General features: G+C 43.1%; 1 long non-coding RNA gene across 1 annotated transcript in view; it reads right to left on the reverse strand.

Moving 5' to 3' along the window:
• The window catches only part of LOC107974217 (uncharacterized), a 49,279-nt gene that overhangs the window by 2,167 nt on the left and 30,594 nt on the right, over positions 1 to 16,518 (reverse strand). Inside the window, exon 3 of the long non-coding RNA XR_010156500.1 lies at positions 2,779 to 2,837. This is a non-coding gene — a long non-coding RNA (uncharacterized LOC107974217). The remainder of the gene's footprint in view (positions 1 to 2,778; positions 2,838 to 16,518) is intronic.

The raw sequence follows: 16,518 nt of genomic DNA on the forward strand, positions 1-16,518 counted from the left end.
TCTGCAGGAGTAGAGAGCGTTCCTTCCATCCACTTACCCTCCCACATAAATGTTTGAGGCCGAGGCAAATGCTGCCAGTTTTAGGGAATCTTCCCTCATGGCCTCAGGTCGAAACGCAATGGGTCGGTTCTCTGTGCCCCCAGCAGGCATTGCCTGTAATCCTAAGTGGCCACTGGCTAACTCTGCCTTATATTGGGTATGTTAGTTGGCCTGTTCTCCTCCAGTAGACTATATGACCCCGAAAGCAGGGGTTATTTCTTAACCATTTCTCTGTACCCCCATGCCTTGTACATAGAACATTTTTGACATATTCACTGAATAAAGTTGAATCCAACATCTTCCTTTTTCATTTTTTCCTCTCCATCTTTCTTCCTCCCTCCCTTCCTTCTTTTCTTTTTTTATTCATTGTTGTCTCCCCAGTCTCTTCCTGTTAGAACATGGTTATTTCCACACTCAGGTTTCTCTGTAATTCTGCAGTCTTCTCCTTTCTTCCCCCTCCCTCTTTCCTGTAATTTCAGTTATTCAGAATGAAGATGAATGAACCGTGACATTTGCCTTTTATATCAAAATAAAAGAGAAGAAAGCAGAAATAGAAGAGAGGAAAGCAAAAATAGAAGATTGCTGTCAGGCAACACACTCCCCATCCCAATAGGAAAACCATGGTCTTTCTTTCTGCCAAAGGTGACCTCTGGGATCTAGACAAATCCTGCATGCCATTGTTTTATGGGCAGTATTTCCATTTTTCTTGTGGCCCCCTAGCCATTACATTCCCTAAATCTATTTCCCGTCCCTGTTTCTCCTTGTTTCAAATCCTCCATGTTTAACAGTTACTTCTTGCTTCTTCCTTCCGTAGAACATCCCATCAGATACCAGCCTCATCTCCTCATCCTCAGACCCCATCCTTTGAGCCTCAAATCCCTGACTCTGCAGACTCTTTCCCTATGGGCCACAGAGCCCTTGCCTTGGGAAGTTGTGGTAAAGGAGGAAAAGGAAGCATCTGTGTAAACTGAAAGCTTTTCCGTGTATTTTTATGGGATGCTGAAGGTCTTGGAATCACTCGGTTTGTAGCCCAGGCATGCTCCAAAATGAGCTCTATTTCTGGGCCTGTCAGATGAAATGCTGTTGCTCCTGGTTATTTTTGGCTCTTTGCCCTTCCGAATAGGTGCATATTCAGCTCAATTCTTTCCCCCACCCTGAGCTGGGGGAAAAAGCGGGCAGCTTCCCTTAGCCAAGCCCTCCCCTGTGTCAGGAGCACTCTCCCCTTTAAGCAGCAGCTACTGACATAAGCTCTCTGGACAGCCCACGACTTATTTGTGCAGTGTCCAGGTGGGCAGCAGGGAAATCCATTCTCTGGCTCTCTTGGGCCATTGAGGGAAAGCTTTGTGAGCTGAACATTTCCAGGCAGGTGCAACCAGATGTCCAGGGCCTCCTTATTCATACCCAGGTCTGCATCCTGCCCCACCGCCATAGTTGCAGAAACTTCTGCCATCCTTGGGGGGTATCAGGATAAGAAGCAGGGATTTCAGGCTCAGCGACCACAGAAGTCCCTGTATACTGGGTGTTTGGGGAAGGAAAGTGCACAGGAAGCAGAAGATCAAGGGCATGTGTCCATAGATGTAAGGACATCTTGGGGGCCAGGTGCCGTGGCTCACGCCTGTAATCCCTGCACTTTGGGAGGCCGAGGCAGGTTGATCATGAGGTCAGGAGTTTGAGACCAGCCTGGCCAGCATGGTGAAACCCCGTATCTACTAAAAATACAAAAAATTAGCTGGGAATGGTGGTGTGCACCTGTAGTCCCAGCCACTCGGGAGGCTGAGGCAGGAGCATTGCTTGAACCTGGCAGGCGGAGGTTGCAGTGAGCCGAGATCGTGCCACTGCACTCCAGCCTGGGTGACAGAGCGAGACTCCGGGAAAAAAAGAAAAAGAAAAAGAAGAAAAGATGTAAGCACATCTTCGATCTTTGATCTTTGAGTGAGGGTGTTGAGAAGAACATGTGTTTGAAAAATGAATAAAGCAGAGAGAAGTTAGGGGTGAATGTGCATATCCAGTTGGGACAATGAGTAAGAGAAGAGTGAATGGGCACCGAGGGAGAGAATGTCACTATAAATAATTGAAAAGAGAGTGAGTGCACATGAGAGCTTGGGGAAAGGCAGGTTGTGCCTATAAGTCATAGGCATATTTTATAACTGCATTCTGCAGCTCAAATCGCAATCTTGGGCAGGCATTAACATTGATTTAGGGCTTTTAGTCCACCTGATACTATGTAATATCGAGCACAATGAAACGTCATGATCAGCTGGGATGCTTAGTAAAGTCCATGTAAAATCAAGAAACACACAGAGAAGAGGCAGTTAGAACGGGGTCCTCTTAGTAGCCACTTACCTCTACAGCTTTTCACGGAGAGGTTTCTTTTTGAGTTCTTATCAAGTATTACTTTGAGGCCTTCATTCATGTAATTCTCTTGGCAACCCGGAGAGGTAGACACTGTTACTACCATCAGCCTCATTTTACAAATGAAGAAACAGAGACGTAGGAAAGATCCCAGGTCCACAGCTAGGAGGTGGCAGAGCCAGTTTGGATTCTGGTAATTTTGCTCAAGGACTAGTGCCCGTGTCACTACACCAAACTTGCTATGAAGGGCCAATGGAGAGGCAACCAGGTGCATACTGGTGGGGAGGGGTCACATTTGAGTTTTAGGTTTAGGCCTCTGCCAGCACTTCACCAGGTGCTTGAGAACATAGATTTCTATGTCAGACACATTTGTCCCGGGCAACCCACCTCATCATAGCTGGGCTTGCTTGGGAAGATCACTAATCTTCAGTCCTCAGTCTCTGTGTCTGTAAAAATGGGACAAAGTTAATCTACCTGTTTACACAGTGTTGTGAAGGCCAGGTAAGGTAGCATAGTGAGGGTGGTGGTAAATTGTTGAGCCCTAGACAAGAATAAAGCATTGTTTGTGTATTATTCATATTTCCTAACTTCCAAAAAAGGCTCACAAGGAAAGATATAGCTCTTATAAGACCATGAAAAATTTTAAAAAGATTTATAAATACCTGTGGTGATATGTCTCTAATGATGACCCCACTCGTGAACCACATCTCCCATTATGACCCTAAGGGAAGTGTTTCCCCAGTATTTCCCTGGGAAGTCAGCCACCATACAGCTACCAGCATGTTGTGAGAGGGCCCAAGCTATCCACATGGATGGAGAGAGAGGTGCTCAGCCAGCCTTCAACCATCCAGGTCAGCCCAGCCCAGGTACCAAACATGAATGAGCAAACCATCTTGAACATCTGTCCCGGTTGAGTCTTCAGGTGACTCCAACCCTAGCCACCATCCCACTGAAACTGCATGAGAATTTGAAAGCAAGAAGTGCCCAGCTGAGTCCTGTCAGCTCACTGAACCATGGAAGATAAAAATAAATTGTTGTTTTGAGCCAGTAAGTTTGAGGGTAGTTTGTTTATAGCAATAGATAACTGAAACAGTGCCCTGAGTATTTTAACGGGACAGTATAGTTAGCTCTGAGCTTCTTACTATTCAAAGCAAAAAGGGGAGTAGAATGGATTATAGGCATTTATTATCTTGAGATTCTGTGATTTACCTTAATGCAGGGTTCATCCAACTGTCTCTTTGCAGTCAAATCAGAATGAAAATTAAACCATCTTCCTTACGTGAGAATTTCTCCTATCTTCACCAAAACTATTTGTGCAAATTCTATAATCCGCCTTGCCAGAGCAAAACAAAAAATTACAGCTATCACTAATAAGAAAACATCCCTTGTATCTGGCCCAAATCTTTCAAAACTCCAGGTCGAGCCCATTTTCTCCTGTTTGGTTCTCAGCACATCCTCTCCTCCTGCCTCATTCCCATCCCAAATTAAGTCGCAAACGGGCTCGGTGACTCCGGGGTCCTTAGCAGTCAGAATTAATGATTAAAATAGAAATGCTGAAAATAGTTGAAACCGAAGCAGATTGGATGATTTATTCAAACCTTCAGGAAAAATTACTATTCAGGCCAGAATTGAAATTTAGACCTGTGGTTCATAACCAATTAGAATGCAACTCTTCCCTGATGCTACCCACTCCCCCACCCCACACAAAAAAGGAAAAAAATACATAAAATTCATCATGGCTATCCGGGTGTCCCTTAGAACCCACACTCTGGGATGTCAGAAACCATGTCTGTCTTCTGCGTAGTGTGGTGTTTATGCATTACTGGTGCTTATTAAAGCTTTTTTTCATTAACAGCACCTTCACAGTCTGATAATAAAAGACTAAAAATGAGGGAATCAGTGATTCCCATTCTCTACCGTGTGGCATCAATAAGCAGGCAAGGCTGGTCTCCTAGGACGTCTAAATTGTCACATGGGGTATTTGCGGTCACCTCCCTCACTTGGGACCCACAGTGGGCCCAGGCAACTCTTTGAAGGTAATGAAATTTGTCTTTCATGACTTGACCTCATTTTCTATACTCTTTCTCCCTCATTAGTCTTCACACCCCTAAATTGGGCTTTGGAGGCTTCTATGCTGAGAGTCTGCAGGTAGCCTGATCATTGGGAGACAGGGCCAGACTCAAATCCCAGCTGAGTTCCTTCTCCTACATTTGCATAAACACTTTCCAGTCATCAAGACATTTCACATTTCAGTTCATGTTTGCAACAGTTCTGTGAAGTAGGCTGTTATGGGTTGAACTGTGTTCCCTAAAAGGATATGTCAGAGTCCTAATCCTCAATACTTGTGAATGTGACTTTATTTGGAAATAGGGTTCATACAGGTGTCATCAAGTTAAGATAAAGTCATAAGGTGGGCCTAACATGGTGGCTTACGCCTGTAATCCCAACACTTTGGGAGGCTGAGGTGGGTGGATCACTTGAGGTCAGGAGTTCAAGACCAGCCTGACCAACATGGGGAAACCCTGTCTCTACTAAAAATACAAAATTTAGCTGGGTGTGGCGGCACATGCCTGTAATCCCAGCTACTTGGTAGGCTGAGGCAGGAGAAGCACTCGAACCTGGGAGGCAGAGGTTGCAGTGAGCTGAGATCGCGCCACTGTACTCCATCCAGCCTGGGTGAAAGAGCAAGACTCTGTCTCAGGAAAAAAAGAAAACAAAAAGGCATAAGGTGAACCCTCACGCAATATGACTGGTGTCTTTATAAGAAGATGGAAATTTGGGGCCGGGCACGGTGGCTCATGCCTGTAATCCCAACACTTAGGGAAGCCGAGGCTGGTGGATCACTTGAGGTCAGCAGTTGGAGATCAGCCTGGCCAACGTGGTGAAACCCTGTCTCTACTGAAAATACAAAAATTAGCCAGCATAGTCGCATGTACCTGTAATCCCAGGTACTCAGGAAGCTGAGGCAGGAGAATTGCTTAAACCTGGGAGGCAGAGGTTGCAGTGAGTCAAAATCATGCCACTTCACTCCAGCCTGGGCGACAAAGTGAGACTGTCTCAAAAAAAAGAAAAGAAAAAAGAAGAAGAAGAAGATGGAAATGTGGACATGGACGTAGACACGTACACAGGGTATGACAGTGTGAAGAGCCAGAGAAAAGATGGCTATGGGAGGCAGAGACTGGAGCCAGGATGCCACAAGCCAAGGTGTGCTTGGGGCAACTAGAACCTGGAATAGGCAGCAGGATGCTCCTCTTGAGGTTTCAGAGGGAGCACAGCCTTGCCAGTACCTCGGTGTTGGGCTCCTACCTTCCAGAACTGTGAGACAACAAATTTCCTCGTTTCAAACTGCCCAGCGTGCGTTCATTTTTCCCAGCAGTCCCAGAAAACGAATACATAGATAGTTGTTATTTTCCCGTCCTTTTCCATCTAATGTTATTGGGCCCTTATTGGGTTCCAGGCTCTGTGCTGAACTCTGGAGCCTAGACCCAAGGCTACAGGCTGATATAAAGCAATTCAAAGTTCCCGAGCCTTCTCATGAATTTCTGTGCTCATTCTGTTGTGTCTCAGGCTCCCGCCATCATCCTCACATCCAGGCACCCCCCCGACCCATCACCATGGTTGTATCTGTGCCCCTTCCCACAACTATCAGAGATACACAGTGCTGGGACAGGAAGCGATGTTGGACATCTGCTGATCTAACGCCCTGGTTTCCTGGTGTGCACACTGAGGTTCAGAGGAGTGGGGCAGCCAGTAGAAAGGCAGCCTTGCACTCAAGTACAGCTTCCCACTCCCTGCCTCTGATCAATGCATGTCATGTGTCAATCCAACAAACAACAAATATTTGTCAATGCATGTTATGTGTCAATCCAACAAACAACAAATATTTGTACTAAATTACTAATGACTGGTAAACACAATATAATGTACCTCGCAGAGGTATTTGAATGTGGAACAACGGCTTAACTCAGAGAAGTGAATGTCTAATAGTGGAACGTGGTGCTGCAGGTGGGGTGGGCATGGCAGGGCAGGAAGATTTGAGAGCAAGTGTAGGGTCTTTAGCTGACCGTTTATCTCATATCCCTAGAGCGACTTCTGTGTCTGCTAAGTATAGGACTGGCTACCCTGGAGAATTGTGGAAGTGGGCCAAGGAGGAGCTTGCCCCCTTCTGTACTTTGAGAGGCCATGCAGGCTCTCTCAAAGTACAGGTGGCCAATGGCTTCCTGGATGCAGAAGGAAGCACTGGCCTCATTATATGCAGGTTTCACGACTGCTGTTTTAAACTCCAATACTGCTGAACCATTCAGAAATAGATCCATTATAGGTCTGCTTTAGCCCCAGGGCTTTCACACAGGTCACTAGAAAATCCAAGATTGCACAGTAATTCAAACTCTTAGGAAGGAAAAAACAAATTCTCTTCAGCGCTTCCTCCCTCCCCTCCCAGCTTCTGGCCTAAAAGGAAGCACCTCTTCATTTCTGTAGTGCTTTGGAATAAGTAGCTCTTACATTGAACTTGAAATCTAAATTTTTCTTCAGCTATTAATTGATAAGAGCAGCTCATTTTACTTCTCATGCTCTGAAGTAAGATTACAGTGTAAATAAACTGGGTCAGGTTTAGCAGGATGGACGTGAACTGTTCTCTAATTCCCCTTAATCTCCGGTAAAGGAATAACTAGGATTTGGACATCAACATTCAATAAGCAATTATGCTGCTCCTTCATACTCGATCTAAATTAGTCCACGTTTCCCTCAAAGAGAATCCAACGAACCTCCAAACCCGGCTCTTAAATTGCAATCTCTTTGTATTGTTCTGGCTGATGAGAGACGAGTCGGCATTGTGGGAGGGGTTTGATTTGATTTATATTAATTTTTAAACTATCTGGGATCTCTCGTTTTACTTGAAACAGATCAGGGAAAAGGGGTCGGTAAACAAGGGTTTCATCTACTGCTGATAACCACACCACGCTCAGCATTTCATGAGCCTGGCTTCTCATTTTTGTAGCACATTAGAATCATTATCGAATTATTAATCTCACCCTAGAGTTCCTAGGAGCTTATGATGCCTGTTGAAGTTAATGAAGGCTTTTACCTATAGATCTGGCGTTAAATCATTGTGATTGCCTGAGTGCCCACAATATGGTAGGCACTGACAGGGCTGACAGAAAGGAAAGAGAATTAAGCAGAAGGAAAATAAGGAGGGGAAGAGGGAGAAGTCACTGGAAAGAAGGAGGGGCAAGATACCAAATCTGGATAGTAACTTCAAAACACCTCATTAGGAAAATGGGGCAGTTAAGGAAGAACTCACCAACTAATCTGCTTAAACTTTAATTAATAATTCATTTATATATATTTATGTGGCACACTTTCTCTAGGGAACCCAATGTGCTTAGCAAACATATTAAATAATTAACTCTCTCATATCTGAGTGAAGTGGAGAGGCAGCAGAGTTACTCTATAACTGGTTAAGCAGATTGGCGGGTGACAACTAGATGTCTTGCTTGGGAGAGGAGAGACCATGTGTAACTTACCTGATGCCACAAGCAAATGATCTCTCTGGGGGCCTAGTACTGTAAGGCTCTGTCTTAGCACCTTCCCAGAAGAAGCAGTTTTTGTTTAGATAGATAGATAATGAGGATACATAGATGGAGATAAATAGGTATGAATGACTGTAGCAATCAAGAATATTTTGAGGGGGGGATGTTATTAGAAGAAAGTCAAACAGGGTACATTTAAAAAAATACTGCCTTCAAGACAAAAGATAAAAGGAAGTATTTCAAATCAGGAATATTGGTTATGGCATTAAATGAAATGAATTTGCAGAGGCCAAATGCCAAATGATGAGACATAACATTTGCTAAGTTGTGTTTAAACACATTTTGAGTTCCTAAATTGTATCCTCAATGTACTGTTGACAGGACACCATTTAAAAAAAAATACCTTTAACACGAATGGTATAAATATCTCTCCAAAAAGTACAAATGCATCTGCCAAATCAGGGGAAGATAAAAACCAAACAAAACTTAGGAAATTTAAAAATAAAAAACAAGAAGTGAAAGCGGCACCTGCTCAGATGCAGTGAGCATGGCTTCAGCGTGAGTTAGGGGGTCACGTACTTAAGATTCACGCCTTCGTGGCCTACATCCCCTTGGTCAATTACAAGAACAGACTTTTGTTCACCACATCTTAAAACCAGTAAATTGGAATCGCCATACACAGGACAGACACAATCCTTGGAGACATCATGCTAATTAAAACCACAACCTGCATTGCTTGGACACACATAACCTGGCAGCTAATGTTGAGATTTGGTCAACTAGCCTACAGGAAGTTTCAATGCTGGAGAGAGGTTTTTTAAATCTTTTTTTTTTTTCCTTATGAGACTGTCACCCTAGCTGGAATGCAGTAGTGTGATTACAGCTCACTGCAGTCTCGAACTCCTGGGCTCAAGTGATCCTCCCACCTCAGCCTCCTGAGTAGCTAGGACTACAAGCATAGCCACCATACATGGCTTTTTTTAAAAAAAAGAAAAAATGTGAAGACAGGATCTCACTATGTTGCTCAGGCTAGTCTCAAACTCCTGGGCTCAAGTGATCCTCCCACCTCAGCCTGCTGAGTATATAGGATGACAGGCACAGCCAACATGCCAGGCTTATCTTTCTAAAATGAAAAATGAACTTACATCAAGACCACTGTCAGGAAAGTATAGAGGGAAGGGTGGTGAGGTGGAAGAGAAGAAACTTTTAAAAAGCAAACGAAACTACTCTATTGATTCTTAACTCTCCACCTGGATTCCTGACTGCTTTCTATATTTTTTTCTACCTTTTTAGGGGAATTTTTTCTCCTTTTTTTTTTTTTAAGAGAAGGAACTTGGCATGTGGGGTAGATTGCTTCTAGCCTAGACTCCACAAATTATCAATCAAAGGCCCTTGAATAAGGGCCCTTCTGAGCTTCTTGACTCTTCTGAGCTGGCTTTATCCATTGAAAATAATGGTAGCGACTTTCAGGATTGTCCTGAGGATTATTTGAAATGGTGGCCGAGAAAGTGCTTTGCAAACGACACAAATGTGTAGGGTTATTGGTATCAATTTTGGACAGGGATGAAAGTCTTACAGCTTATTGCGCAGACACTTCTGAGAGTCGGGTCTTCATCCCCCTGCCCTCTTCCTGACAGACACCCCATGCTACTGCCACTGGAAAGTTCCCAAATCACACTCCAGTTTAAAAGATGTTGGTCTTATTTTATTACTTTCTTTACCCTTTGGACTAACCCAAGTTTAGCTGGCTAATTTCAACATTAGTCAGGGATCAGTCTTCAGCCTTAATATAAACCAACTGACATTTTCCTGCTTAATCCTCCTGCTTTAAGTAGCACCGAGCCACAAAGACAAAACAAGATCCCTCTCTCTGTGTTCCTTCAGGGGCTGTAGGTAAATTTTCCTTCACAAGACACACATGCAGGCCGCCTGGGGGGACTTTTCTCTAGAGCTTTCTGACCAACTAAGGTTTTCTAACTCCATTCACATTTTTAGTATACGCTATGGTCTGAATGTTTTTGTCCCTTCTCTGCAAAATTCATTTGTTAAAATCCATTCCCCAAAGCGATGGTGTTAGGAGCTGGGCCTTCAGGAGGTGATGAAGTCATGAAGGCTCTGCCCTCATGAGTGGGATTAGTACCCTTATAAAAAGAGTCTCCAGAGAGCTTTCTCCTCCCCTTCCACCATGTGAGGACACAGTGAAAAGGCACCATCTGTGAACCAGGAAGTGGGCCCTCACCGGATACCAAATTTACTGGCACCTTGATCTTGGACTTCCCAGCCTCTAGAACTGGGAAATAAATTTCTGTTGTTTATAAGCCACCCAGTCTATGGTATTTCATTAGAGCAGCCCCAGTGAAGACAGTAGATAGTTTATACTTTCTAATCTAAAATACCAAAAGCTTTTTCAAATCATGTAAGCCATGGTATTAGTGATATTTTTAGGTAATATTTTATTATTCTCATCATGAATCTATTCAAAGATTCATATCCTTATCTACATAAAAATATCTATTACATATGTTATCTATAGCTATATGAATTATATGTCTACATCTATCTATATAATGGGTTCAAATTCATTAATACCTAATCTCAACTCACCAGACTTATATTTATGGTGTTTAGTGTTTCTGTGAAGCATCCTGCATCTCCAATTATATAAAAGAAATATCTGCAGACCTAACCAATTTACCAAAAGAAATAGGCCAAATAGGCCAGACATGGTGGCTCACGCCTGTAATCCCAGCATTTTGGGAGGCCGAGGCGGGTAGATCACAAGGTCAGGAGATTGAGGCCCTCCTGGCCAACATGGTGAAACCCCATCTCTACTAAAAATACAAAAATTAGCTGGGCGTGGTGGCACGTGCCTGTAATTCCAGCTACTCAGGAAGCTGAGGCAGGAGAATCGCTTGAACCAGGTAGTCGGAGGTTGCTGTGAGCCGAGATTGCACCACTGCACTCCAGCCTGGTGACAGAGTGAGACTCTGTCTCAAAAATAAAAAAAGAAAAATAATTAGACCAAATACTGGGAAAGACCTGATAGCCTCAAGGTGAAGTCACACTCCTCAAACCATAATGCCAGACCCCCAGTTGCAATCTCATTAAACCTCACCACAGTCTGGTCAGGGATTCAGTGACTGCTTTTAGTTTTATTTTCAGAAAAAAAAGACCGTGAAGATCCAAGGAGATCTGGCCATTTTTCAAGGTCAGACACCTATAGCATGGCAAAAAGGCAGGAAGCTGAGTATCTTCAGCCCACACATTTGCAACAGCCCCAGTTGGATGGTGATTTCTGTCTGAGCAGAAGACACCGGGCAGTTGACCCCTGTCAGAGAGCTTCACTCTCTTGGGAAATTTTGCAAAGCTTTTCCAATTCCTCCAGACTACAGTTAAGCATCCAAATGATTCTATTCTAGCTTTTAATACCTTCCCATCTCCCACCAAAACTGAGGTAGGAGAAGTATTTAAAGTCTCAAGAGCACAGGGAGCAAACAACCGTTTCCTTTTTTGTTCCTCTGCAGATGAAGAAATAGCAAAGCTGTTTTTGCATTTCAAACTTTAAATTAAAAAGTTGACTTGCAGAATCCTAAGCTCCACTTTCCTCACTGAATGAAATGAGGTCTGCCCCTCAGCTGGGAGTTTCTAGTGAGGCTGGAATGGAGGCATTTTCATGTACATGCTAGGCTTTTCAATAGTTTGGAAAGCAAAACTGATCTTAGGTCGAAAACCTCTAACCACATGGTACAGAACTTTTTTCTTATTTAAAACAATCCTCGAATTATTGGCAATGCTTGTTTTTATTTCGCAAAACCTTCTATACCAGGTGTACTAATTATGCATCCTCTACACAGTGTTCAAAAGTCGGGGGGATTTTGTCCCCCAGGAGACATTTGGCAATGTCTGGAGACACGTTTGGTTGTCACAACTGGGGATGGGGGAGGTGTGTGTTAGTGGCATCTGGTGGATAAACGTCAGGGATGTTGTTCAACATCATACAAGGCACAGGGCAACCCCCACAACCAAGAATGACATGCCCCAAAATGTCACGAGTGCCAAGGTTGAAACCCAGCTCTATGACGATCACAGTTAATAATCAGGACAGTTTCCTTCCCCCTTCCTACCCCGTGGCCCCCAATTCTGCCCCTAGGAGTTTTATTGCTATCTTAGCATGCTATGAATTACAATAGCTTGACCCAAAAAGATTTTTTCAGACCTTTTAAATCTCTAAATGTTGAATATCTGGAGTATGAAAATGCTATTATGATGTATTTTATTATTAGAATTATAAATGGAATCAAGAGCATTTACATTTTAAATTTATCTATATTTAATCCTGGTTGTAAATCGAAGGCCCGGCACGCAAAGGCCACACATCACCTCTCAGGAGAGAGATTATGCCAACTTGGTTGGGTGCCTTGTGTTCTATTAAAGTTGAAACCAGGCTTCCCTGTCAGACTGTTACGGCTAAACACACTTGGATCTGCGAGCAGCAAGCACAGGCTGTTCATTGTATGCAGACATGAGAACCGAGCCAGACTACTGGAGTGTGTCCCTCCGCCACCCCAGCATCCTCCCCATTATCCACTCAGGACTGGGAGACCAGCCTGCTAGGCAGCCAACAGCTATTGGGGGACACCTGTAATTGAGTCAAGATGCCAACCAGGGACTCTGTTGAGGCAAGAACAAGAAATTCTATAACACTTTCCAGTATGCTTCCGAGTATGCTTCCACAACCCACCCCGAAAAACTGGCTCCTTCCCAGTCCTCCACTGATTCTTCCACGTGGGTCCACTTTGCTGTTAGGAAAAGGACAACACTCCATAAGGGCCCACAAGGCCCTGCCCACACCCTTTGCTCTCCCCTATCCTCCCACACTGACCTTCATGCCAGTCCTTGTGTGCATTATGCTTTCCCACCACAGGGCCTTTGCACGAGCTGTTTTCATTTGTTTTCCATTCCCGCCGCCCACTTCACTTAGGTAAGGCACTGGCTCATATACAGATCATCACTTCCTCAGTCATAATTCCTCAAGGACACTTCCCAGACCTCCCTGATAAGGCAAATCCTTCTAATACACATTTCCACTGCACCAACTTGTTTCTTCAGAGCACTCCCACTGATGCACTTTTACAGTTGTGTACTTAATTAAATAATGTCTGGCTATGACATATCATTGTATCCTAAGCACCAAGCACAACACTTGGCATATAGTAGGTACTGGGTACGTATTTGTTGCCTGGCCATTTAATTTTTTTAAATGAACAAGTGAATGAAAGAACAAATGAATGAATGAATGAAACTATCCTAAGATCTAAAACCTGGGCCAATGTCACAGGTATGAAACTGTGCGTGTGCTTGGGTCCAGCTAACCATTCAGATTGTCAGTTTAGATTATTGAAAGGAACAGAAGAGAAATCTTGCCTATAAAACACGGAACTGAGAAAAAAGTGTATACCTCACTTAGAGCGTCATTAAGTTAGAGAACAACTCCCACACTCTGCTCTAAGATGAGGCCAACATCCAGATTCTCACTGCAAACTTGGCTCCCCTAGAATTCTGTTCTTCTTTCCCCTGACCCCGCTGCTTTCTAAACGTGAAATATCCACAGCTGCACCGTTTCTTTACTTTTTTTTTTTTTTCTGGAGAGGTTAACCTTCCTTCTTCAGTTGTATGTTGTGCAATACCCAAGAGGCCAACACTACCATTTGAGATATTTAAATATGACTTTGAGAAATGAGTCTGTCTTAGATATAAAAGCCCACAGTCACCATGATGAACATGACTGCAATGTTTAAAATTCCTAAATAAAGAGATGCAGCACTTTCTGCATATTCTTGCTGAAATGAATATTATATATGATGCCTGTTTTTGTAAGCATTCAAATAAAGCAGTAGGAGAGAATGTGGATTTACGTATTTTTATCAATGAAAACAACTCCACTTGACCAAAGGAAGAATTGTTTCCTCTAGTATAAAGAGCAATATGTACACGGAAGGCAGTTCTGTGTATTAGTCTCTGAGCAAAGCTTTATTTTTATATTATTGTGTCATTTTATGCACAGTCCCCAAGTGCCTTGTCAGTGACAGCCACTCATTAAATCATTTAAACTATCATATAAAAATAAAGATGGATTTTGAGCTACACTGAGCCAGGCAGTCTGTTAGCAAATACTGATTGCTCCCCGTGGGGTCTCAAGTATTTTTTCAGGTGATGGAAGTACATATGAAAGAAGTGCATGGTCTGTTACCTTGGAAGGACTTAGGCACTAGTCAAAGCCACAGTCAGATGAACCTCTAATCAAAGTAACATTATCTAGATAAATGCTGTCTTTTCAAAATGGATTGAAAGTCAGCAGTGAATCAGTCTTCAGACTCAGCCAATAAGATGGCAGGCACCATGCTGGACAGAGGAGGTACGCTGTTCCATAAGTGGTAAACAGTTTAGCAAAAGGTTAGAAAGTCATGAAACCGAAAGAAGAACCTCCAAGAGGTCAATGTGGTTGATGGATAACTGAACTCCAACTTGGGGCAGCTGAAGGCACAGGAATAAACTTGGTACATCTTCCACAAGATTCATTTCCCCTTTTTGGCAAAAAAATTCTATAAATTTTCAACATGGAAATGAACATGACTGTCTCGTGGGAAGAATTTTAAAAAAATTCTGAAAATGTGGAACAAGAAAGAATTCCCATAGACTGGAGATGGAAGTGCAGGTTGGTTCAACCAAGGTCTTTGAACTATCAAAGAGTTGAAATACGTTGAAATATGTAAAACCATCATCCAGTAATTCACTTCTAGATATATATGGCCCCAAATTCATGCTCACGTGCACCAACAGATATTTGTAAGACTGTTCATGGCAGGATTATATATAATAACCAACAACTGGATACAACTTAAACGCCCATCAACAGTGATATGTATAAACAAATGTTGATGTACTCATATAATGGCATACTATACAGCATGAAAACAAGTGACCTAAGACCACACGTGGCACCACAGATGAATCTCACAAACATTGTGTTGAATGAAAGAAATCATATACGAAGGAATCTGTAGTGCTTGATTATATTTACATAAAATTCAAAAACAGGCAAAACCAAACAATAGTATTAGCAGTCAGAAGAGTGGTTGGTTTCCTTTGGGGAGAAGATAGTGAAGCATTTGTTTATCTGGAAGTTATACATTTTGTGATAATTTGTTAAGCTGTATGTTTATTTTCTGTGTACTTTTTAGAAGGTATGTTATACATAAATAATATTTCAATGATTAAAACATTTTCTCTAAAGCATGTGACCTTTTGAAAATAAAAACACTACAATTCAAATAAATATATTGCTTGTCGGTGGGACTTCTGCCCCAGATTTGCTGAAATATGTGGTCATCCTTTGTGCTTAAGTTCAAGAGCCACTGGCATGGGTGGTGGGAGTGGGAAGAAGCAGTTTTCATCTAAGGTGCGGGTCAGGGATTATCATATAAGATCCAGGAGCTGGAAGGCAGGTGGCGATTGACCAGATTGTTTTTCCAAGCCCAAGGGTGACTCCATCAGGGACATTATTTTCTGGGGATTGTGCCAAATATAAGCATGAGACCAGGGATTGCCTGAAGAAGCTAGAAACAAGTTAATCAGAGACAGGAATTGGAGTTAAAGAGAGAAGCTGGAGAGCAGAGCCAAACAAATGGCACCAAATGACAGACATCATTGGTGTTCAGTAAAGGGGAAGCGACTGGAGACACATTGCGGAGCAATCCAGGAGCAGGCTAGAAAACAGAAATAAGGGTTGAAAGTTGGGGGTGGGGTGGGACGAGGGGCTGCTCTCCCACGCTGCCATGTTACAGCATTAAGACTCCAAGGAGTCAGAGAATTCTGATCTTGAACCTGGACTTCCAGGTGGTGAAGAAGTTCTATTTGTCAAGGTAGGAGGATAAGACCCATTTTGTTTAGCTTGTTGACTTGATTTATAACTTCCAGATATTTGGATGTATGGCAGGCTGGTCTCCATTTGTACTCTTGCCCCAGGATCTGAAAATATCAGATATTTTGCTAGAGCCCCACATTCTTCATTTAGGAGAGACTGCTTCTGTGGCAGAGAGTACATTCTGACCACTACTCTAGTTCATCTAGATTTCTTTGGAACACGGATTCTGACGTATCAATGCCACTTTTAGCCATCCTCCATCCTGTCGCTATGGGCAAACTCCGCATTGAGAAACATGGTTTCTGGTTCATGTATGCCAGTAAGAATGCTGAACAGGACAGAAGTAAGTCTGCAGTCTTATAGGAGCACGTTAGATATTTCCCTAAGATTGATGTCAACCTATTCATGCGCATGCTGTGGGGGCAGCTGTTTGACTAACACAACTACCTAATCAGTTCTGTCCTGCCAATGAGAATACGATAAAAAGGTTCTTGAATGCTGCTGTAGTCAGTATACTTGGGGTCATGGAAGGCTGCTGACCTCGTACATGGGAACTCTTGCAGAGAAGAGATGGAGTGGCTTGACAGGACTTGCCCGGTTTCTAGAACTCACTGTCTCTCTGTCTCTCTCTCTCTCTTTTTTTTTTTTTTTTTTATGTGATCCTCTACCCTA

This window comes from Pan troglodytes, chromosome 3 (genome assembly GCF_028858775.2).
Source record: "Pan troglodytes isolate AG18354 chromosome 3, NHGRI_mPanTro3-v2.0_pri, whole genome shotgun sequence".
Taxonomy (NCBI): Eukaryota; Metazoa; Chordata; class Mammalia; order Primates; family Hominidae; genus Pan; species Pan troglodytes.